A 27,331-nucleotide genomic window follows, 5' to 3' on the forward strand; every position below is an offset into this window, starting at 1 on the left:
ATACTCATAATTATCAGGTTGCTAGAAACAATTCCTGGGAGAGAACATCTCAACCTCCCTTAAAATATTACTTGCATACTTGGAGAGCGATTCTACCTTTCTTGGCTTGTTTCTGCATTCAAAATCTAGAATAGTTAAAACTCTTTAACAAATATTTTATGGTAAGCAATGCCTTTTTTGTAGTAGTGTTACGCATAGAGAGACCAGTGAGATTTTTTCACTTGTCAGATTTCTAAGAGTTAATTGTCATTTTAAAGAAATCTCCAACTCCCATAAAGACCCATATCAACACATCTAGTGTATAATTAACAACTATAATTGTCTTTGTTTTTTAATTATATAATATATTGTGATGATTTGCCACAAAAATTTTGAATTGCTTACTACTTCTAGAAAGCATTTTATTGTTTAATGTTTACCAAATGATTTAATTTTTTCTATTATTTCATATATGATTTTGGAGGAGGGAAATCTTCTGCCTGAGTCAGTTCTCAAGAAGAGGAAAAAAAATGAAGGATGGGAGAATGACAAGAAGCGACAGTTGGAAGTTGGAAAAGTAAAAAATGCTGCAAACTACAAATTGATATTTAAGAAGGCTAAGGAATATTCAAAGGAGTATATGGAGATAAGAAATGAAACATGAACATTCACCAAGTTCAAAATAAAATAAGTTTCCTTTTGTTTGAGTGCCTGATCCAATCAGCTTTCCTTTGCCATCCAGCAATCTTGCTTTTTCATTCATAAATTCCACTTTGAATCCATTATTGAGTAGCTTTTCCACACTCAACAAATTATGCTTTAGTCCTACCCAATATGCATTATCACATACAAGTTCCTTGGTTAGTGAGATTCTTCCTTTTCCTCTTATACAACAAGATTCATTGTTACCAAATCTTATACTGCCACCATCATAGTCTTCAAAGTATTCAAACTTAGTTTTATCATCAGTCATGTGATGAAAGCAACCACTATCTATGATCCATGCAACATTTCTACTCATATGAAAAATGAGTGTCATTTCTTCATCATTATCAGACTCATCTTTCACAACAATGTAGACAATTTCATCTTCTCCTTCATCATCAAAATCATTAGAATCTTTAGCCATGAAACATGTTTTCTTACCTTTATCCTTGAATGATTTGATGTCTTTCTTGCCATTGTACTTGTGACCTTTCTTCTCATCCTTGTTCTGCTTATTTGGGCACCTAGCAACAATATGTCCAATTTCTTCACAAGAAAAGTAGATTAGAGGAACCTTACCTTTGTATTTCCCTTTGCCGCTTGAATATTTTCTTGCTGGTAGAGCTTCAACCACCTCAAGATCATTGTTTGAACTTTGATCTAATTCTTCATCACTGTCTGATTGTGGATCCTTCATCTTTTTCCTTTTTTCTTTGAGTGAAAGCTTGGCTTCAAATGTTGATTCAATGTTCTTGGCAGCTGGAACATAATTGTCATAGTTGTCTAGCTCAAATGCAGTCAATCTTCCAACTATGGCCTCTAAATTTATTTTATGATTTTCCTCACATCTTCTTTCTTGAATTGCAGAGACTCTGATTGCATAAATGGGAAGTAGAGTTCTAATAACTTTACTTATAACTGTCTTATCATTGATATCTCCTCCAGATGCTTTGATTGCACTAACACATGCTTTAACTCTTTCAACATACTTTGCAATGTTTTCATCCTCTCTCATCCTCATTTGATCAAATTATCCTCTCAAACTTTCTGCTTTGGCTCTTCTCACATTATCATCTCCTCCATAGATCTCTTTCATCTTGTTCCACATTTCAAACATAGTTTTGCAATCCTTGATGTCATCAAATTCTCAATAACTCAGAGAAAATGCTATATCTATCATCATGTTGTTGTGAGTCTTCTTTTTAGCAATATCATTGACATATAATGTACCAGAAGGTTCTTTATATTTTTCATTGAGGTACTTTAGGCCTGTATCACCAATAGAAGCCAGATGAAGCCTCATCAATCCTTGCCATGCTGAGAAGTTGTCCCTATTAAGTCTTGGAATTTCTTTTTTGTAAGACATCCTGATCTTTAGCTTAGATCCTTGAAATATTTTCCTATAAACACCAAAAGCTCTGATACCAATTGTTGTGATTAAAAATAGAGTAATTGAGAGGGGCGGTGAATCAGTTACTAACAAAAATTAATCCACAGATCCCTTAGATGTCTTAAAGATCTAGTTACTGTTGATACTCGATAAACAAATGCTATAACTCAGTAAATTAAACTATTACTTATCTTCAAGCATTCATGCATGTAATTGAAAACAAAAATGAACACAAGAGACACCAGATTTAATGTGGAAACCCAATATGGGAAAAACCACCAAGTAACTAGTCACCAATTTTTCACTCTTCTGAAGTAAGCCCTATTAGGAGCCAACCCTATTAAAGGTTACAATAGACACTGTTAGGTGTGACCCTATTAGATGATTTAATCACCCTGTTAGGAGTGGCCTTGCCAGAAGTCTTTAGAACAATTCAACTGAACTGTCACCTTGTTAGAGGATTTACAAAATGACTATTAAACCAACTCTATTAAGAGATTTGAAATCACCGCTACAATGGTTAGAAAGCAACAATGAATTGATCTGAACAAGATGCAACTAAATTTGCTAGCTACAGGTCTCTGTTCAGCATCATTAGATCCTCCTTGATTAAATATAGCTTTGTTGCTCCTCAATGACCTCTTATCATCCTTCAAATTCGCTTCTACAATAATCAGTCCTCATATCACATTAATTCCACACACACTCCCACTCAAACTTAAAATTTGCAACTTGACCTCTTAATTATACCATTAAGATTATCAAGTAGGCCCATTTACATGTTACATTTACCAATAAACCATACATCAGTTGGCTATAAATATTACTCTAAACAAATAAATGTTATTTCATAGAACAATGAAATCCTTTACTGGCCGACCCTGCTCGGTAAATACTGCTTCCAAAAATTTCCTAAGTTAACTTTCTTGACTCGGTTAACATTGCAATATCCTTAAAATCCTTTGGCTGTCGAGTTTACTCGGTAAGAACTGTTTCTGCCACATTTCCTTTGATGACCAAGTGATCTCCGTAAGAACTGTTTCTACCACATTTCCTTTGATGATCGAGTGAGCTTGGTAAGAACTATTTCTGCCACATTTCCTTTGATGACTGAGTGAGCTCAGTAAGAACTATTTACTCAGTAGATACTGCAAGTTTTCTTTACTAACCTTCTAGGTTCGGTAGATTCTGTCCTTTGCCTTGCTAACCTTCTAAGCTTGGTAGACATTGTCCTTTGCCTTGCTAACCTTTTGAGCTTGGTAGACTCTATCTGATGACTGATATGACATTTGTGTGACATCAAAGACAACACACAATTGAACAATTGTATCCAATAATCTCCCTCTTTAGCATTGATGGCAACACAACATGTCATAGCAAAATGAAATTTGAAAACAAGTCTTTTACTGATAGAATACTTCACTTTCTTCTTTAAATACAACAAACTCCCTCTTTCATAATAATCTCTTCCTTTTACACAAACTCTTATTATTTTGAAAATTTCAGAAAGATATGATAGTATACTCTCCCTCTTTGATAACACATGCCAAAGATAACTCAAAACAACTAAATAGCATTGTACCTGATGTACTGATTCATATGCAATGTCTTCATTGGTTTGTTGCATCAACTGATAGATCATCAATTCTGTTCCTGTTGATGCATCACTAGAACTGTATTTTAGTGAGCTTCAGATAGGGGAATAACCCCTAACTTACCTCTTAGATACAAGAATGCATCCTTAGGTAAAGGCTTTGTGAATATGTCAGTAATTTGTTCCTTTGTATGGAAATTTTCCAATATTATTTTCTTTTCTTGCACCAATTCTCTAACAAAGTGATACTTTATGGCAATATGCTTAGTTTTTGAATGCATCACTAGATTCTTGGAGATGTTAATTGCACTTGTGTTATCACAAAACATAACAACAAGTTCTTTGATTTCTTGCTTCATACCTTCCAATAATTGTTGAAACCACACAATGTTTGAGCAATTTACTACTGCTGCAACATATTCAGCCTCTACTGTGGATTGAGATGTACAATTCTTCTTTTTGCTTGTCCAGGAAACTAACCTTTTTCTCAGAAAGAAAGCTTCTCCACTTGTGCTCTTTCTGTCATCAATTTTCCTGCCCAATCTGCATTAGTGAACACCTTTTAAATCTAGATTTCCTCCAAGTTTATACCATAATCTGTAATCTTCAATTCCTTTTAAGGATCTCATGATCCTTTTGATTGCCATCATGTGATTTTCTTTTGGTTTTGCAGAGAATCTTGCTACAATTCCTATTGCAAGGGCAATGTCTGGTCTTGTGTGCACTACATATTCCAACTTTCCAATCATAGATCTATACAATGTCTGATCCACTTCCTTTGATTCATCATCCTTGGTAAGTTTTAGTCTAGTACACATAGGAGTCCCAATTGGTTTGCAGTCTTCCATACCAATTTTTTTAAGTATCTCCTTGATGTATTTAGATTGAGTGATGTAGATGCCATTCTTACTCTGTCAAATTTGAAGACCAACAAAGAATTTGATTTCACCAAACATTGACATTTCAAATTCTTTATTCATTTGTTCTAAAAATTCTTTGCAAAGATCATGATTTTCTATGAACAAAGTATCATCTACAAATATTTTTGCCAAAACAATCTTATTATCTAGTCCTTCCTTTATGTACAAACTACTGTTGTCATTTGTTCTTTGAAAACCAATCTGAATAAGATAGTTATGCAATCTTTCATACCATGCTCTAGGGGCTTGTTTCAGACGATATAATGCTTTATGTAATTTGAAGATCATGTCCTTCTTGTTTGGATCAACAAAACTTTCAAGTTGTTTAACATAAACCTCTTCATCCGATATGCCATTGAGAAATGTTGACTTGACATCTATCTGATAAACTTTGAATCCTTTGAATGCAACATATACAAGTAAGGTTTTGAGACCTTACAATCTTGCAATAGGAGCAAAAGTTTCTCCATAGTCTACACCTTCTTCTTGAGAGTATCCTTTGCATAACAATCTAGCTTTGTTCCTTGATACCTTACCATTTTCATTTAGTTTGTTTCTGAATACCCACTTTGTTCCAATCACATTTTTGTCTTTAGTTCTAGGTACAAGAGTCCATGTTTTATTTTTCTCTATCTGTTCTATCTCTTCATTCATAGCTTCAATCCAACTTTCATTTTCTAGTGCATCTTTGACATTTCTAGGTTCAAAATCAACAAGTAAACAAGTGCCTTTCAACTTACTTCTTGTCATTGTTCCTTCTGATTTATCTCCAATGATCTGATCTGGTGCATGATGCTTTCTGACATACTTGGCTAACATGGGCTCCTTGCCTTTTGAATGAATTGCATTGTTATCATTCTGTGTCTCAACTTCTGGTTCTGATTCTAGTTGCTTAGGCTCGGTAGATGCTAACTCAGTAGCTTCTATTTGTAACTCGGGTTCTTGCAGCTTGGTAGGTACTCACTCGGTTTGAACTTCTTGTGACTCGATTAATGAAGACTCTAGAGTTGAGGATTCATGATTAATAGGTATACTTGGCATTGTATCAGGTTCCATGTAAACAAATCTTCTATAGTCTTCAGGTTCCTTTTTGCTTTCTTCTTCTATTCTTTCTACAAACTCATCAACTTTCACATGTGCACTTTCTATGACTTTGTGAGTAGATAAGTTCAAACATCTATATGATTTTTTTTTGCAAGAGTATCCCAAAAATATTCCTTCATCACTTTTCACATCAAATTTACCTTTTCTAGATTCTTTCAAAATGTAACATTTTCCTCCAAATACTTTTAGATAACTTACGTTGGGTTTGTAGCCATACCACAACTCATAGGGTGTTTTGAATGAGTCCTTTTTAAGCTATACTCAGTTCAAGGTATGAACTGTAGTTCTGATAGCTTCCTTCCAGTATTTGATAGCAATGCCTTTCTCAATCATTAAGGTTCTTGCACAATCCATGATAGATATGTTCCTTCTTTCTGCTATTCCATTTTGTTCAGGAGTTCCATGTGCTAAAACCTATCTTTTGATTCCCCTTTCAGTGCAAAAGTTATTGAACTCATGTGAAATGAATTCATCACCTCTGTTAGACCTTAAGCATTTCAATCTTTTGCTTGTTTCCTTTTCTACTCTGGCCAAATACCATTTGAACTTTTCAAATGCTTCTGCTTTCTCTCTTAGGTACATGATAGTCATCATTTTTGAATAATCATTAAAAAACAGAATGAAGAATTTTTCACCAATATAACTTTCAATGCCAATAGGTCCACAAAAATTAGTATGCACAATTTATAGAACTTCTTTAGTCTGATAGTTCTTTCTTTTAAAACTAGTCTTTCCCATTTTATCAATTTGACAATTCTTGCATAGACCAACCTCAGGTTTCTTTATGTTAGGAATACCTCTTACTTTCTTGAATTTATTGATCTTTATCAAGTTGTCAAAGTTTACATGACATAACCTCCTATGCCATAACCAACTTTCTTCAATTTGAGCAATGAAACATGAACATTCACCGAGTTCAAGATAAAAGAAGTTACCTTTTGTTTGAGTGCCTAATCCAATCAAATTTCCTTTGCCATCCAACAATCTTGTTTTTCCATGCATAAATTCCACTTTGAATCCATTATTGAGTAGCTATTCCACACTCAAAAAATTATGCTTTAATCCTTCTACCCAATATGCATTATCACATACAAGTTCCTTGGTTTGTGAGATTCTTCCTTTTCCTCTTATACAGCAAGGTTCTTGTTACCAAATCTTACACTACCACCATCATAGTCTTCAAAGTATTCAAACTTATTTTTATCACTAGTCATGTGATGAGAGCAACCACTATCTATGATCCATGTATCATTTCTACTCATATGAGAAATGAGTGTCATTTCTTCATCATTATCAAACTCATCTTTCACAGCAATGTAGACAATTTCATCTTCTTCTTCATCATCAAAATAATTAGAATCTTTAGCCATGAAACATGTTTCCTTACCTTTATCCTTGAATGATTTGATTTCTTTCTTGCCATTGTACTTGTGACCTTTCTTCTCATTCTTGTTTTGCTTATTTGGGCACCTAGCAACAATATGTCCAATTTCTTCACAAGAAAAGCAGATAAGAGGAACCTTACCTTTGTATTTCCCTTTGCCTCTTAAATATTTTCTTGTTAGTAGAGCTTCAACCACCTCAAGATCACTGTCTAAACTTTGTTTTGATTTTTCATCACTATCTAATTGTGGATCCTTTATCTTTTTCCCTTTTTCTTTGAGTGAAAGCTTGGCTTCAAATGTTGATTCAATATTCTTGGCAGCTAGAACATAATTGTCATAGTTGTCTAGTTCAAATTCTATCAATCTTCCAACTATGGCCTCTAAATTTATTTTATGATTTGCTTTACATCTTCTTTCTTGAATTACAGAGACTCTGACTACATAAATGGGAAGTAGAGTTCTAAGAACTTTACTTATAACTGTCTCATAATTGATATCTCCTCCAGATGCTTTGATTTCACTAACACATGCTTTAACTCTTTCAACATACTTTGCAATGTTTTCATCCTCTCTCATCCTCATTTGATCAAATTGTCCTCTCAAACTTTCTACTTTGGCTCTTCTCACATTATCATCTCCTCCATAGATCTCTTTCAGCTTGTTCCACATTTCAAAGGCAGTTTTGCAATCCTTGATGTCATCAAATTCTTCATAACTCAGAGCAAATGCTATATCTATCATCATGTTTTTGTGAGTCTTTTTTTCAGTAATATCATTGATAGATAATGTACCAGAAGGTTCTTCATATTTTTCATCGAGGTACTTTAGCCCTGTATTACCAATAGAAGCCAGATGAAGCCTCATCAATCCTTGCCATGTTGAGAAGTTGTCCCTATTAAGTCTTGGAATTTCTCTTTTGTAAGACATCCTGATCTTTAGCTTAGATCCTTGAAATCTTTTCCTATAAGCACCAAAAGCTCTGATACCAATTGTTGGGATTAAAGATAGAGTAATTGAGAGGGGAGGTGAATCAGTTACTAACAAAAATTAATCCATAGATCCCTTAGATGTCTTAAAGATCTAGTTACTACTGATACTCGATAAACAAATCCTATATCTCAGTAAATTAAACTATTACTTATCTTCAAGCATTCATGCATGTAAATAAAAACAAAAATGAACACAAGAGATATCAGATTTAACGTGGAAACTCAATATGGGAAAAACCACCAGGTAACTAGTCACCAAATTTTCACTCTTCTAAAGTGAGCCTTGTTAGTAGCCAACCTTGTTAAAGGTTACAATACACACTATTAGGTGTGACCCTGTTAGAGGATTTAATCACCCCGTTAGGAGTGGCTTTGCTAGAGGTCTTTAGAACAATTCAACTGAACTGTCACCTTGTTAGAAGATTTACAAAATGGCTGTTAAACCAACTCTGTTAAGAGATTTGAAATCACTACTATAATGGTTAGAAAGCAACAATGAATTGATCTGAACAAGATACAACTAAATTTGCTGGCTACAGGCCTCTGTTTAGCATCATTAGATCCTCCTCGATCAAATATAGCTTTGTCACTCCTCAATGATCTCTGATCATCCTTCAAATTCACTTCCACAATAATCAGTCCTCATATCACATTAATTCCACACACACTCCCACTCACACTTAGAATTCACAACTTGACCTCTTAATTATACTATTCAAATTGTCAAGTAGGCCCATTTACATGTTACATTTACCAATAAACCATACATCAATCAGCTACAAATATTACTCTAAACAAATAAATTTTGTTTCATAGAAAAATGAAATCCTTTACTGGCTAACCTTGCTCGTTAAATTTTGCTTCCAAAAATTTCCTAAGTTAACCTTCTTGACTCAGTTAACATTGCAATATCCTTAAAATCCTTTGGCTGCCGAGTTTACTCGATAAGAACTATTTCTGCAACATTTCCTTTGGTGATTGAGTGATCACCGTAAGAACTGTTTCTGCCACATTTCCTTTGATGACCGAGTGAGCTTAGTAAGAACTATTTTTGCCACATTTCCTTTGATGACCAAATGAGATTAGTAAGAACTATTTCTACCACATTTCCTTTGATGACTGAGTGAGCTTGGTAAGAACTGTTTCTGCCATATTTTCTTTGATGACCGAGTGAGCTCGGTAAGAACTGTTTACTCAGTAGATACTGCAAGTTTTCTTTACTAACCTTCTGGGTTTGATAGATTCTGTCCTTTACCTTGCTGACCTTCTAAGCTCGGTAGACACTGTCCTTTGTCTTGCTAACCTTTTGAGCTCGGTAGACACTGTCCTTTTCCTTGCCGACCTTCTGAGCTTAGTAGACTCTATCTGATGACTGATATTACATTTGTGTGACATCAAAGACAACACACAATTGAACAATTGTATCCAACACATCATACCATCTAGGGTTGAGGAATGTACCTTCGTAAGTTTCTTGTGTACTTTGTGAAAAAAATCAAGAATGAGAGGTTATTAGATTGAAGAGAGAGGCAAAAATGAAAGGAGACATTTATGTTGAGCCAAAAGCTGAGCTATTGCTCATTATTTTTATCCAAGGGTAAGTAACTAGTTTGTAGTATTTATATACCTTGTACTTTTTTGGTCTTTATATAGTGATAGATTTGGTAGACTATTAGCTCTCTAGCCTATTTTTCATTAAAAAAAGAAAATGTTTTTTTCTCCAGATTTTATTATAATATATTTACATCTCTTCTATTTTAAATAAAGAGGAACAAAAAATTATTAGTCTTCCCCAAATTCTAATATAAGTTTTTAAGTAGTTTTTTTCATTTATTGAGTTTCATATTTTTCTTATATAGTATTAATGATATGCATCCAAAGACAAGAACTATTTTGCAACTTTTGCATTTGAGGCAGGTTGGTCTTTTTTCAACTTGACCTATCTCTTTTTCACTTTTTGTTTCTAAAATAGTGGTTAGTGATCACTTTTGGATGTATATAGAATATTCTAGTGATATTGACTTGCTATGGCACTTCATTTCAAATCTTCAATGGCGTGTTTCTAAAAGTGAACAACACAAGAATGAACATGTTGCATTAGGTTGAGCCATATTTGACCTTTGTGTATGTTCTTGGTTAGTTATAAGTGTCATGTAGATCTATTTTTTCTTATTTCATAGATTCTTGTGTCTATTGTTATTTAATTCTCTTGCTTAAATCTTTCTAGATATCTCTTTAAAAAGCATAAGAGAGTTGATTTACAAGAGAGGTTATAGAAAGGTTGATAAACAGTGGATTCCTATGACTAACAACTCTGTCATCGAAAAGGTACTTGTGTCCATGATGCCTTTTGTGTTAGTCAGTATGCTTTCCTAGTGCTTATTATTTCTACCTTGTTTCTTGTGAACAACTTTTAGGTAAATATGGCATAATTCGTATTGAATATCTTATGCACAAGATTGTTATTGTTGGCCCCAACTCCATAGAAGTGAACAAATTTTTGTGGCCATTTAAACTCAACACCCAATTTGGTGGACTAAAGAAGAAATGCAACCACTACATTGAAGGTGGGGATGCTGGAAATAGTGAAAAGTCATACATTAAGATTAAATTGGTCAAGCATCCCAACATTGCACAACTATGATTAGACTAGTCAAGCATCCCAACATTGTACAACTATTTTAAGTCATGGAAAGAAATACCAAAATCCATTTTGATATGGAATTTATTTTAGGAGAACTCTTCAAAAAATTTTCCAAAGGAAAGATAAAGGAGGATGTAGCAAGTAAATACTTCCAACAAGTTATCATTGTAGTGAACTTCTGTGACAACATGAGAGTTTATTACAAAGATTTGAAACTGCAAAAGTTGAGTCTAGATTAGAGCACCAATCTAAATGTCTTAGACTTTGGATTAAGTTCAATGACTAAACAACTCAAGCATGGTGGTCTATTGCATAATTTTTTTGGTACTCCTATATATGTTTCACAAGAGATGATTACAAGAAAAGGCTATGATGGTGCCAAGGAAGATGTATGTTTTGGAAATATAAGAGGAGTAACTAAGAGAGGAGAAGTGAATCCGTTACCAAAAAAATAAATCCCATATCCCTTAGATGTCAGTCCAAAACATAAACTCTGTTGAAACTGTTGTTGCTTGGTTAACACATAGACACTTGGTTAACACTAACAATATGTTGTAACTCGAAAATCACTATAATATCAACTATAACTTGGAAAATAATGAACATGTAGATCTTAAGATACTAAGTGTGATTAACCTAAATTAACTTAGTTGGATACATAAAATAAATAACATGAACATAAGTGACACCAAGATTTAACGTGGAAACCTAATTTGGGTAAAACTACCATTTACAACTAGTTACTATTTTTCACTCTTCTGAAGTGAGCCCTATTAGGAGCCAACCCTATTAAAGGTTACAAAACACATTGTTAGTTGTGACCCTATTAGAGGATTTAATCACGCTGTTAGGAGTGGCCTTGTTAGAGGTCTTTAGACACTTAAATATAGAAATGCCACCTTGTTAGAGGATTTGGCAAATAATTGTTAGGCTAACTCTGTTAAGATATTTAGTTTACTACTACAATTGTTAGAGAGTAACAATGAAATGACCTGATTGTTGATGCAACTATATTGCTAATTTTAGATCTCAATTATGGCTTGAATACTTGATCCTTCTTGATCAATTTAATCTTTTTCGCCCAACAAGGACATGCTGCTTATCCTTCCAATTCACTTCCTCTAAGCATCTTCTTATCTTCCACATATCCTTACTTCTATTCAATCCTCAACTTGACCTTATACTTATATCATATACATTTTCAAGTCGACTTGAATATAAATAATTCATCTCCTTAGTCAGCTAGAACCAATGAACAAATCTATTAAACTAAATATGCCAAAATAAGAAAATCCTTTGTTAGCTAACTCTTCTTGGTAGACTTGAAAATGATTTTCTTGTGTTAACCAAGTGAACTCAATTAACACTACATCTTTGCAAACTTCCTTTGTAACTAAGTGAGCTTGGTTAACACTCATTCCATTCAACTTTCCTTCGTTAATTGAATGAGCTCAGTTAACACTCAACTTCTGTGAACTTCTCTTCGATGCCTGAATGAACTCAGTAGACACTGTCTTCTGAACTTGGAAAACACTGGAATGCTCAACAGACACAGGAAATTGTCTTCATCGCCCGAGTGAGCTTGACATACATTGATTGGTAAAGATATGAAATTTTGTGTAACATCAAAGACAATATACAATTGATCAATTATTTTCAACAATCTCCCTCTTTGGCATTGATGGCAACACAACATGCCATAATACAATAAATTTTTTAGAGAAAAATAAAAGGATAATATCCTTAGTTTCATTCTGATTCTCATCCATGAGAACTCCCTTTATCAATGTGAACTCCCTCTAACATCAATCTCTTCCTCACACTTCAGTTTTTCCCTCTGTCAGGAAACTCCATCTTCAACATCTTCTTTTGATAGTAAACTCTCTGTCTTTGATATTAGACCAAGTTCTCCTTCTTTGACATCTTTCATAGGTTCTCCCTCTTTGACATCTTCAAAAAAAATTTCTGTGATATGTATACTCTCCCTCTTTAGAAAATTTCTATGATATGACACAAAAAACTCTCCCTCTTTGACATCTAATGTCAAAGACAATATTCAATGAATTTTAATGTACCTGACGTATTGATTCATATGCAATCCTCCCTTTCATTACTGCATCAACTTGACTAATCTTCAACATGCTCTAGTTGATGCATCACTAAACTTCATTTAGTGAGCTTCAAATAGGGGAACAACTGCTAACTTACCTTTAAGATACAAAAATGTATCCATAGGTAATGGCTTTGTGAATATGTTTGTAATTTTTTCTTTAGTATTCACATATTCCAATCTCACCTCTTTGTCTTGTACCAATTCTCTTAGAAAATGATATTTTATTACAATATGCTTGGTCTTGGTATGCATTACATGATTATTTGATATATTAATTACACTGGTGTTATCACAGAAGATAACCAACGGATCCTTGATTTCTACCTTCATATTGGCCAAAAAATATTTGAACCAAATAATATTGGAACAACTGACTGTTGCTATCATATACTCTACCTCTATTGTAGACTAAGAAATTCAATTCTTCTTTTTACTTATCCAAGACACTAGTCCCTTACCAAGAAAGAATGCTCCACCACTGGTGCACTTCCTGTCATCAACACTTCCTACTCAATCTGCATTAGTGAAGGATTTCAAATCCAAATTGCCTTCTTTCTTGTACCATAATCCATAGTCTTCAATACCCTTTAGATACCTCACGGTTCTCTTTATTTCCATCATATGATTTTATTTAGAATTAGCTAAAAATCTTGCCACCATACCAACTACAAGAGAAATATTAGGCCTAATGTGTACTACATATTGAAGTTTACCATTCATTGATCTATATGTGGTTTGATCTACCTCCTTGGAATCATCATTTTTGGAAAGCTTATGTCTAGTAGACATAGGTGTTCCAACTGGTCTTGAATCTTCCATTCCAAACTTCTTTAGTATCTCCTTGATATACTTAGATTGAGTACTGTAGATACCATCTTTCTTCTGTTGAATGTCCAATCCAACAAAGAATTTGATTTCTTTGAACATTGACATCTAAAATTCCTCACTCATTTCTTCTAAAAGATATTTCTACAAATCATCATTTCCAGTAAATAATGTATCATCCACAAAAATTTCTACTAACACAATCTTCTTGTTTGGTACTTCTCTGATGTATAGGATGTTGTTATCCTTTGTCCTTTGAAAACCAATCTTCATAAAGTAATTATTAAGTCTTTTGATTCATCTTTTAGTGCAAAATTCATTGAATTTATTAGAAACAAATTCCCCTCCTCTATTTGATCTCAAACATTTCAGCTTCTTTCCCATTTCCTTCTCAGCTCTAGCTAGATACCACTTAAACTTTTGAAAAGCTTCAAACTTATCTTTGAGATACATTATTTTCATCATCCTAGAATAATCATCAATAGATAAAATTAAATACTTATCTCCACTATATATCTCTATGCCAATAGGTCCACAAAGGGCTGTATGAACCAGCTCCAAGAATTCTTCAGAATGATAGTTCTTTCTCTTGAAACTTGTCTTTCCCATCTTGCCAATTTGATAATTTTTGCATAGACCCATATTAGGTTTCCTCAAACTAGGAATACCTCTTAATCTTTTATTTTTTCTTATCTTGACCAAGTTATCAAAGTTTACATGACACAATATTTTATGCCATAACCAAATTTCTTCTACTTGAGCAATGAAACATGAACTTTCACATAGATCTAGGTAGAATAAGTTACCTTTTGTTTGATTATTGGACCCAACTAGATTTCCTTTTCCATATAGCAACTTGGCCTTCTCATTCACAAATTCTACCTTGAATCCAATGTTATTCAACTATACCACACTTAGTAGATTATATTTCAGACCTTCAACCCAATAATCATTGTCACATTTGAGTTCATCGGTTAAAGAAATACAACCTTTTCCTTTTATGCAACATGGTTCATTATTTCTAAATCTTACACTTCCACCATCATAGTGTTCCATATGTTCAAACTTTGTTTTATCACCACCCATATGATAAGAAGAACCACTATCAATAATCCATGTATCATTTTTTCTAACATGAGAATAAGTGTCATCTTATCTTCTTCATTATCTAATTCATCTTTTACAACAATGTAAACCATTTCATCATCATCACTACTATCAGAATCTTTCATCATAAAATAGGATTTCTTACCTATGTCCTTGTAGTCTTTGTAGTTTTTGAAATCCTTTTTACCTTTATACTTGTTGTTATTCTTTTCATCTTTGTCTTCTCTATTTGGACACCTTGTAGCAATGTGACCAATTTCTTCACAAGAAAAATAGATTAGAGGAATTTTACCTTTGTACTTTCCTTTTCCTTTGGGATATCTTCTTGCAAGTAGTGCTTCAATGGCTTCAAGATCACTATCAAAACTGTCTTCTTCTTCACTTTCAAATTGTTTGCCTTTAGACTTTGTAACTTTGTTTTTGAGTGACAACTTGGCTTCAAATGCAGACTCAAGATTTCTAAAACTAGGAACATAATTATCATAGTTATCTAGCTCAAATACTATCAATATTTCCATTAGAGCATCCAATGTTATTTTATTATTTAGATCACATCTCATCTCTTGAATAGGTGACACTCTAATTGCATAGTAGGATGAAGGGTTCTAAGTACCTTGCTGACCATTGTTGCATCATCATTTTCCCTCTAGAGGCTTTGATTGTACTTACACTAGCTTTGATTCTCTAAACATATTTTGTAATTTTTTTTGTTGGAACTCAAAATCGCCTTCCTAATTTGAGCACCATTCCAAGCTTTTGAGCCCTTTTAAGCACTTTTAATGCATATGTACTTGACTATCCTTTTGAGGCCTAAGAGGTGTTTAATGTTTCTAGCACCTTGCATTTAGTGTATCCACTTGTTTTATAAAGACAAATTTCCACTCAAAGCCATTCCTTAAAGTCTTGTTTTGAGCAATGTCCAATTTTGCATTTTTGCCCAATTGTCAAATAGCAATAGGAGGCTGTGTTTGCATTTGAATATCTTGCACCCAGTTATATTTCATGACTCACTACCTTGGGAGTGTTTAGTATCCATAATAGAGAGCCTATTTTTCAATTTTGATCTTATGAAGAATCTATTTGATTAGCTTTCAAATGCAATTCCAAATGCAATTTGTAAAGTTTTACTGGTGTCATAAAATGCAGATTGATCAATACCCTTGCTCATGATGTCATAACTTAGAATTTGTGATAGATGAGATCAAATGGATTGTACCATTTCATTTTACTCCAAAAATAATTTAAGTGTGCCAATTTGCAAGTCTTGACAAATTTGTCTGCACACTTTCCTAGGTCCATTCCGTTTGCAAAAATCGCTTTTCTGACATTGTTTCCAATCTGTAAATTTTGAGTAGCCTACTTTGACCGCTTTCCATTTGCGCCTAGTTATTCCTCATGAGCCACAATGACATATTTATGTTTTCCTCATGATAGTGAACTAATTCCCTAGTTTTCATTCCCCCAAGTGTTAGTTTGCCCTATTTTTAGAGTCGATTTTAAACACGATTTATTGTTTTCTGACATGTTTTCTTGTAGGCAGTTTTGAGAGGGCAACTTTGGCGGTCAATATCTTTTGACTGAGAATTCATCATGAGACAAGATTTAATAGGATATGAGTATGTGGAACAAAGAATCCTTGTGTTTAATTTCAGAGCCCAGTTAGGTGTTTTTGTCAGTTTTTAAGGGTAATCAAAGGACCTTCTAGCACTATATTGAGCATTTGCAGATCAATGATAAGTTTTAAATGATTGTTCAGTAGTTGAATTTGTTTTGAATCAATATCAAATGTTCTATGGATTAGTTTGGCACTTTAGTCATTTGAAAATGAATTTTTTTTTAGCTAGACCTACTTTGGGGCCCGACTAATCGCATCAAATTAATAAGATATTGGGAAATGAAGGTGTTTTAAAAGATGTTGATATTTGAATGCTTTAGTTGGACTATCTATAGCTCAATATGTAAATAAGATAGGTCAATTGGGAGTCCTTTCAGAGTTTTTTGCAACTTGCATAACTTCTATACCTGATACCTTTAATCTCAGTGGAATTTTAACAAATGAGACAATGAAAGCAATTGTGCAAGAAAATAAATTAGGATTTGATACTATAGTAAATAATAGTGCCTGTTGTTCAAAATATTTCTACTCCAGGTTTAATGCCTCACTAATGTTGGAAATGTTGAGAAACAAAAGACTACTTTATGTGGTAGACTCAATTAATTGGAACTAGTGGGAGTCCATGCTCTGTCTTTTGAGGGTTGTGGCACCACATGATGGAGGAAAAATGAAGGCTACAAATAATGGCCAATTGCTTGAGTATTTTATAAAGGATTATAATTTCCCTATAGAATTTTCATGGGCCCCATTCTTGGTGCAACAGAATCAGAACAGTGGCAATAAAACATTGTAGCTTGATATGATTGATGAATAATCTCAGCACTAGAACAATGCAAACATTTTGGTTTTCAATAGAGGACAATCATAGACTCACAAGTAGCCCTATTAAGGGAAACATTATTTCGAGGAAGGAGGACAAGTCACCCCTTACATGGAAGAGCTCACCGCTTTCAACAAGGCACTCTAGACATGGACCAAATGGATATACACCAACATTAACCCTAACAAGATGCGAGTTTATTTTAGAGGCTACTCACCTGTGCATTTTCATGGGACGGTGTAGGGGAAGAAGACTAGTGGAGTATGCTTCAATGAAACAGATCCCATTCATAAAATGAGACAAGAGGTAGAGAGGATTTATTTAGAAAGAAAAAAGGGGGAAAAGGTGGAAGCGGTGGCAACGCTAACTCTAGTCAAAGCATATGGGGTGTAGATTTTGGGCTTGGCATAGGTTATAATCCTGAATCTGCAAATAGATAATCTCAATCTATAATTCCTAATCGTAGAGCTATAGTAAATGCTCTAAAGATGGGGATGATGGCATAGTTCAAAAGTAGTTTTGTTCTCGCATCATCTAATTCTCCTACATCAAGCAGTGGTCAATCATTTAGTACTATAGGAAATCAAAGGGCAGTAGCTAGTGGCTTTGTTTTAGGTGGTACACTAGGTAGGGAAGCAATTAGGGGATTTGATGCACAGAATAGAGGAATCCATAAAATCAAGGAAAAAGCTATTTGGAGTAGGCTTTCTTTTCAATTGCAAAACATATATGCATTTCTTCTTGTTTGAACTACTGAATTTAATGACAATGGAGCTTAGGCCATGAGTGTGACTAGTAATCATGAGAGAATACGTAGCTAGGTGCTCCTATATGCTAGAAGAAATGACCTATTGGAAGCATGAATAAACAAACAAACATTAGTTAAAACACATGCATCAAATGCTTACAAAACAAACTAATGCTTGCTTGTGTTTTGCAACTCAAAGCAGCCAACAAATCAAGCCCTTAAGCAACCTTTACATCTCAACAAAGGCACCCATGAGAGGCCTTGTTGGTGTGTTAGGATGTGGGGTATGTTTGGTGTGCTCTCCCAAACACAACAAGGTAGTGAATCTCTTGAATGTGGATATGCAAGTATGAGGAATGCAACTATGAATCTATGCTATATGAATATGAAGAACACCTCAAACAATGGCTATGGAGAAAGCCATGCTTGAAGGCATTCAAAGATGAAGATATGAAATTCAACAAAGGAATCCAAACTATGATGCAAGCTAAACTAAGATGCAAATGAAATGGAGATGAGAAATGCAAGCCATAAATCTACTCAACAATGCAAATGAACTCTAAATCAGCTACAAAAAGTTAGTATGCAACCTAGAAATCACTATGCAAGCTCTAAACTCAAACTACTATGAAAGCTCAAATCTCAAACCAACATGATAACAATGCAATAATGAAAGATGCAAATGCTTGAGACAAGGCCTCTATTTATAGGCTTGAGGGAGGGCTTGGTGAGGTGGCATCCATGTAGGTGCCACATAAGGTGACATGTAAGCCATGCAAGTGGTCAAATATTCAAAGTTTTCTCACACGTGTGAGCAAATTTGAGAGGAAGAGTGGGAGACAAGAGTGCAAGAGGAGTGGTCTCACACATGTGTGAGCACATACTTATCCTAAGGAGGGATTAGCAAGATGATTAAGGTAATTAAGTGGGATTAAATGAGGAATAGGCTTAAGAGGATGAAAATGATGGGTGTAGGCTAGGCTTTAGGCTAGGTTAAAGATTAAATTAAACAAGATTTAATTTATTTAATTTAATCATAGGTTTAGAGGAATTAATTAGATGGAGGGATTTAAATAAATAATATTTATTTAACAAGGGGATTTATGGAGGATCATGCATTAAATAAATTTAATAAATTGGGGGGTGGAGGGGGTTATTTAAATTAAATTAAAATACACTAGGCAAGTGAACCCACTTAATTAAATAAATTTAATTAAATATGAAAAATATAATTAATTAATTAATAATTAATTATAATATTCAGGGAAATATTAAATAAATTAATATAGTCTTTTGGGATGATTTTAATCATCTACAACTGCTTCTCTTCATCCTCCTCTATCTCCACATAGAAATGTGTGGATTCTTGAAGTATGTCTTCAAGAATTTACTCCCACATTGCTTGTGCTAGAGAAGTTTTAAGTGTTTAAGTAATATTCCACACAATTCTTAAGTGTCTACAAGACGTGCAATTTTTACAAGGCGAGGCTCATGAGCAAAGACCCCACCCATGTATGACCAAAATTTTGACCAAACATGCATAAACCAAAGATTTTTATGTTGAGAATTTCGGTGGTCTCCATATCACGATCAAAAAATGGGAGGTTTTTTGGCTAGCGACATGGCAACCTCTCGAAAAACCTTAAGAATCTAGCAAGACATTGTAACGGCTGTAGGACCCGCAAGTGACCAGCTAGTGAATCTGTTGGAATATTCAAATATGGAAAGAGTGCTTATGAGAGGGGGGGGGGGGGGGTGAATCATAAGTATCATATTTTAACCAATAAAACTTTTAACTAAAAGTAAATTGCATGCATGTAAATACATTAAATAAACATGTAATTAAACACATGCATCAATAACTCAAAACACTGGAATTTGGTAACCCAGAAACCCTCCAAGAATAAGAAGGTAAAACTGGCGTGGGGATGATACCCATAAAAATTACTACAGCAATATTGTTCAACCACTTTTGATGGTCTGCCTTGTTAAAGGCTTTACACTGTGTCAATAGTGACCTGGTTAGAGGATTTCAAACACTTAACATGAAGTGTCACCCTGTTAAAGGATTTAGTCACCTAATTAAGGATTTACAAAATAGCTATTAAGCTAACCTATCACCATAAGATTTTCATTCTAATACAATTGCTAGAAAGTATTAGGTACCATGAACCTGATAGATTACAATCCTTGATTGCTGAATGCAAGCACTTGTTCCGCTTTCTTTGGTCTTGATCCTTTTGTGATCTGATAATCCTCGCTTCTGAAAATAGAATTCCTTGTGCACCCTTGTATGTCTTTTCACACCTCTCTTTTACAATGAAATTTTGTCTTCCTTATAAAGACATTTGAGAATTTAGGGTTAGGTATGGATCTATGATCCATATTCAATCTTCATTTCCGGCTTATTGTTTGCACTTCTTCTATTGGTTGCATGCCTTCATCATTTTTCTTATTGGTTGCATGTAGATTGCGTAGGAAAAATAAAAGATTCGATCTCATCATTAAATCCTTCGAGATTTACCTTATGTCGGCTACAAAAACTGTTTGCATCATAGTTTGTGCAATCACAAACTCTTATGCTGATATACTGAGTTACTTGGCTCTTGAAGTATTGCTAATACTCAACACATGCTGTTTCCTGGATAACTCGACACTTAAACAAAATTGTATCACTCGACACCTTATGTTACTTAGCACCTGATCTTTACTCAGTATCTAATCTTCACTCGATATCTGGTCTTTACTCGGTATCTGATCTTCACTCGGCATCTGAAAACTACTCGACACATGAAGATTACTCGGCATGCATGGTGTACTCGGTTCCAATGTGGAATGTGATTAAGTGTGTTGGCACTCAAGTGTCAAAAACCATTATGAGGTTAACAAAATCAAAATTTGACAAGTGGCAGTACGTGACGACATATTGATCAACTAAGAAGTGACATGGCAGTTTGATTTCAATGATGCACTAGATCATGCCAGGTGGTAGATCTTAGGGTGGTCGTTATGTTGTTAAGGTGAAGCTGCTTGATAGTTAGTCATGTGACATAGCGACCAACCAACTGGTGCTGATGAGGACTGACGATGTGGTGAGTTGAGATGGAATGATGATTAGATGCTGAGGTGGCAAAATGGTGACATGTGTCATGTGGTTACTATGTCGTGATGATGTGGCACGATGTTGACTCATCATGCAACATAGTGACCAATGATGTGGCACAATGACATGGCATAGTGATGTGGTGAAATAGGCAGCAAATAAGATGGTGCCACATGGTGCCTAGATGGAGGTTGTCAGGTGACTATGCAGGAAATGAGCCAATTTGGTGATGAAATGCGTCGAGGTTGGTCAAACTAGGTTTGACTCAGATTGAAAAGTGAGGAAAAATTCAGATAGGTTTCAAAAATAATTTTTTTTTAAATGTTCTCCCACAAATCACATGTAGGGTCAAAAATTTAAATAAGATTTGAATTTAAAGCTATAGTTTTAACTTTTGAAAAAGTTAAATATTTGCCCAAGTGCAATTTCAAAGCTATAGTAGGAGCCGATTCTTCAAACCAAGAGCTTGGGAGTTCTTGATAAGTGAATATAGGCATATTATATATCATCAAAATTGAGAGAAGACAAACTTTCCAATTTTGAAGTTTTTTTTTGCATAGGTGGTTACTGGTTCAAGTTATGTAAGGATTTGTCTCAGGTACCCAATTTGTAGTTTTGTTCAATTGAGGCATTTTAAATTCAATTTCTAGTAAAATAATAACCTGAATGAATATAAAAGGCAACATGAATGCAATTATAGGCAAGTTTTGTCATCTCCAAATCAATTAAATCAAAGCATTATCAGCATTTCATGATGTTTTTAGATATCTTGGAAAACATTATGGTTTTCATCATTGAACATGAGATTTTTCAAGTTTGTTAAAAAAAATAGATGAAAACATAATTAGATCTCATGGGTAGAAAGATGAGAGAGGTTTTACAACTAAAAAGGATGGAGATTTAAGTGGACACATGTTGTTTTCATATCAAATCCAAGATTCCATTCTTGATTTATAGCTTTCTCTTTCTTTCTCATTATAAGCGTTCCAAATTTTCACTGTGAAACTAGTTGGTTCCAGTTTTGGAGAAAACTTACTTACTGCTGTGATACCATGTGTATTCCAATCTCAAGTTTTCTCAGATTTGTGAAACTAGGGTTCCAGTTTTGATGTGTTCTCATCATTTTGACACCACATTGTTTAGCATAATTCTCTTCTATGAACAACAATAGTGAAGATAATATTGCTAGTTCTAATTTCTTAGGTGTTTTTATGTTTTTAATTTCATGCATCTAAATGTATAGTTTCAAAGAAATGAATACAAATAAGCAAGAATCTCTTAGTTTCATTCTGATTCTCATCTCCTATCTTTGTAATCTGCAATCTTATGTGGTTTAAGGACAAAGAATTGAGACCCATTTGCATCCCTTTAAGGTTAGATATTTGATATGTTTTTCTATTGGAACAAAGGGTCAAGTAAATGCTTGATGTGTTTGATAGGATTGTTAGTTATTTTGAGAAGGATACTTCATAAGAATGAGTTTTTTATGAACATCGATGTTTGATTCACAAAGTGATAGGATAGATTTGATGTTTGGGTGTATGAAATATTTCCTTGATATCACAGATGTATGTATTTAATTCATGGAATTTCCCAATAGATAAGGCACTGATCAATTATGGGATCACTTGTTCATACTGTTGCATATTTGGGGTTGTGCTAATATTCAACATCATTAATCAAATATCTTTCCCTTTCATGTTGAAGAGCTGAAAAGGATGCCCTCAATCAGCTTGTGAATTTCATAGAGTTGCAATTTGCTACTGCACATCTTTGGCATTGCATAAGTATAGGAGATTAAGGGTTTTTATCTGCTTTGTTAGATTCAAGAATATGTTTTATCACGGGTACCATATAAATTAAATCAGAGGTCCACCTGCCTAGGTTTTGCAGAGCATGAAGTAGAAGAAGGGTCTAGCCTTATAGTTGGCATGGTGTTTGAAATGGTATATTGAAGATGGGAATTAGCTGCCCCTAGATGTATCTTGTTCTCATCGGAGTAATTTGAAATCATGTTGTTTCAAAACACCAACAGTTTTCATCTTTCCTCATCTTCATCTGATCAAACAGACCTCTCAAGCTTTCTACGTTGTCTCTTCTCACATTATCATCACCTCCTTAGATATCTTTCAGTTTGATCTACATCTCATGAGTAGTAGCACATCCTTTGTCCTCATCAAATTCAACATAGTTAAGAGTACATGCAATATCAATCATCATAATGTTATGATTCTTCTTCTCAACAATTTCCTCCATAGTCAATGTTCTAGAACGAGCCTTATACTAAGTATTCAAATATTTTGGACCTGAATTACTAATGGTTGCTATATGTAGCTTCATAATTTCTTTCCATGCCTCAAAGTTATCTTTGTTCAACTTGGGAATCTCTCTTCTATAACACATCTTGATCTTTAGCTTAGGTCCTTGAAACCTTCCCAACAAGTACCAAAATATTTGATACCAATTGTTGGAAATATAATAAGAGTAACTAAGAGGGGAGGGGTGAATCAATTACCACAAAATAAAATTCAAGATCACTTAGATGTCAGTACAAAACATAAACTATGTTGAAACTATTGTTGCTCGGTTTACACACAGACACTCGGTTAACACTAACAATATGTTGTAACTCAGAAAGCACTATAGTATAAACTAGAACTCAACAAATAATAAAAATTTAGATCTTAAGATATTAAGTGTGATTAATCTTAATTAACTTAGTTGCATATATAAAAGAAATAGCATGAACACAAGTGACACCAAGATTTAATGTGGAAACCCAATTTGGGAAAAATACCAATTGCAACTAGTTACTATTTTTCACTCTTCTAAAGTGAACCCTATCTATTAAAAGTTACAAAACACACTATTAGTTGTGACCCTGTTAGATGATTTAATCACCCTGTTAGGAGTGGCCTTGTTAGGGGTCTTCAAACACTTCAATCTAGAAATGCCACCTTGTTAGAGGATTTGGCAAATAGTTGTTAGGCTAACTCTGTTAAGAGATTTAGTTCACTACTACAATGGTAAGAGAGTAACAATGAAATGACTTGATTACTGATGCAATTGTATTGCTGATTTCATATCTCAATTCTAGCTTGAATACTTGATCCCTTTTTATCAGATTAATCTTTGTCACCCAACAAGGATATTCTTGTTATCCTTCCAATTCACTTCCTCTAAGCATCATCTTATCTTCTACACATTAACTTCTATTCAGTCCTCAAATTGACCTTATATCATATACATTTTCAAGTTGGCTTGAATATAGCTTATAAAAACAATACTTTATCTCCTCGGTTTATTAGAACCAACAAACAAATCCACTAAACTCAATATGCCAAAACAATAAAATCCTTTATTAGCCGACCTTGATTAGTAGACACTAACATTGAAATGATTTTCTCATGTTAACCAAGTGAACTCGATTAACACTACATCTTCGCAAACTTTCTTTGGTAATCGAGTGAGCTCGATTAACACTAGTTCCATCCAAATTTCCTTTGTTAATCGAGTGAGCTCGATTAACACTCAACTTCTATGAACTTCTCTTTGACACTCCGATAAAATCAATAGACACTATCTTCTAAACTTGGCAAACACTGGAATGCTCGACAAACATAGGAAATTATCTTCATCGCCAAAGTGAGCTCGACATACATTGACATACATCAAAGACAATATATAATTGATCAATTGTTTTCAATAGTATGGTCATAAGGGGCTATTTTGTTTGTTTTGATGGCTAGTTGTCTACCTTTTCAAGATCCCAATCTGATGGTCATGTACAATAAGATATATAATTGATAAATTAAATGTCCATCTTAGTTTTCATAAATACCATGTTAGAAGGATAATGGACACAATATTAGATCCCCATCCTAAAACCTGACTCACTATTCAATAGTTGATGGAAGTTCCATTATTCAAAACACAATGCAAGCCTTTACATTTTGAGATAGAGGATATGACCTTGTTAGTAGAATTTTTCAAAAAGTGAGCTTCAAGATGAGTCATAATTCATCCCCTTATAACACAATGTAAAGAGGTTATCAAGCTTAAAATGTATTTGATGTCATATATTTTTCTCATGGCTTCATCTATTACACCTAATTGAAGAGAAAAAAATAACAAATGGTGAGAAGCGCTTTACATCTACTCAATCATTTTCTAGTATATGCACAAAGCTTGAGGAAGCAACTAAACTTTTGAACTTCAATATGAAGAAAATAGATTGCATAATGAAGATGCAAGGAAATAAGAATGGAAGAAAGGTAACTTGGTATCTTTTGCAAAGATTTTTGAGGTGACACCTTCATTTTTTGTAGTGGAGTTGAGAAAAGCCAATGGAGATAAAATATAATATGAAAAATTATGTAATCAATAGCTTAAACCTGCTCTCAAAGATATCATATGAGTTTGGCAAGATGATTATCATACTTTGGGACTTGGGTCACTTTTAAGGAAGAAGCTAAAATTATTAAGTCAAATTTGAAGAAACTAGATTGCAAAATCAAGATATTGGGATAAATGGTTTGTACATTTGAAACCATAAAGATAAATATCCAAAATCATTAATCCTTGTGAATAACCATTTTTCTCAGCACAAAAAGTTGTAATGAGAATGTGATAATAAGATTCACATGCCCAATTTTATTAATTAAAAAAAAAAAGGTTAACTCATCCACAATTTCAAAAAATTGATAACCATTATCTATATAGATTAGAAAAGTACCAAATAATACATATTTCACTTCATATTTTGATGCAATCCTAGTAAACTTGTTTGCATTATATCTGGCAAGAACAATCCATTTGTCACTATCAACAAGCAATGGACCAACAAAATCTAATGTTAGAAAACTACCATAATTAAAAAAATGTTGACATAAGTTTTAGATTAAAAAAATTGACATAAGTTCTAGAAGATTTATACACTTAAACCATTTATTTTTCAAGTCATCCTTAAATTGGTCTCCACATTTCCATATTGCAAAGAAAAATACCATAGAGTGTCCAAGCTATAGGGTTCAACCGATAGTACCATCTCCCTCATAGAGGAATCATCTGTCAAGTTACAGATGCCCACCCTACATTTTAGATTGTACTTCAACATAAGTCAATCATATATTAATGGGGGACAAGGACACTTACTTAATGAGGGATCATGAATCTCGAGAAAATATTCTACAACACAAAACTAAGTTTAAGCATATGTATATTTTGCAACAATAGCATAGCAATTAACTAAAATTGCTAATACAAAATTGTAGATGTGAATGACATCATACCATTAATTTGATAAACATGTGAATTTCACTCTAAATCAAGAATGCACATGCAGTTGTGTTCTATATGCATGGACAATAGGTAGAGCTGGAAAAACCCACCATGTTTACATTTATTGAATAGGTCTATTAAGTTTTTAAAATTATAGACCATCATGAACATTAGAACTCTAGCTTTTATGGAGGAGAGAATGTCCTCAACAAGCCAACATATAGAAAGTCTTGATTTTCTTGCATGACGAGGACATTACCCTTGCCTATAAGAGTCAAAGTTACAATATTCATGATGGTCTATAACATAAAATACCTAATTAAAGACCTCTAACAAAAATGCAAACCAATGAAGATGCAAACCAACGAAGACACATACTCCCATTTTAATCCATGACTAGAATGTTGACATCATTCAATCCATAGCGTCATCCAATCTTTGATTATTTTTAATAAACAAATGTATTGCATCCCACTCTTTAGCAACTGTAAAAAAGTAAATAGATGACTTACAACATATTTATTTTGAATATTAAGAATTAGTTAACTACAGTAACATCTCATAATTTATTAGCTTTCACTTTCTTAAATCTAGCGTTCCCCACCAAGTACTCCCCTTCAAATTTTTTAATGAATTCGAGATCCCAAATGCAATCTATATGGGTCTTTACTACAAGTTTAGGAAGATATTGAGTAATGTACACCATCATCTGGTATGCCATATATCCCTAAACCATAGAACCCTTGGGAAATGCTCTTTGTCAAACCAAACCTCTAAAAAATTTCAAGTATCTCTCAACCATCCACATTGACCTAAGTTGTACAGGTCCACATAATTCAATATCCTCAACTTGGTGTATGAGGTAGTATTCTTATGCATTGAAAAAAGTTGGAGGTAAACACTTTTGCATTTCACACATTAGTAAACAAATTCTTTTCTTCCAATATTTTATATCTTCTTTATGGATTTCTTTAGATGACAACCACCTACAAGGGACTCAAGATACAAAA

The 27,331-nt window shown here is 33.7% G+C and overlaps 2 pseudogenes; both read left to right on the forward strand.

The window, feature by feature from the left end:
- Positions 1–451: 451 nt before the first annotated feature.
- On the forward strand, positions 452–10,710 carry LOC149553776 (large ribosomal subunit protein uL30y-like; annotated as a pseudogene).
- LOC149553777 (CBL-interacting protein kinase 5-like) lies at positions 10,707–25,536 on the forward strand (annotated as a pseudogene).
- Positions 25,537–27,331: the final 1,795 nt, after the last annotated feature.

Source organism: Cupressus sempervirens, chromosome 6, assembly GCF_028749045.1.
Source record: "Cupressus sempervirens isolate cs-2001-9-10 chromosome 6, ASM2874904v1, whole genome shotgun sequence".
Classification (NCBI taxonomy): Eukaryota; Viridiplantae; Streptophyta; class Pinopsida; order Cupressales; family Cupressaceae; genus Cupressus; species Cupressus sempervirens.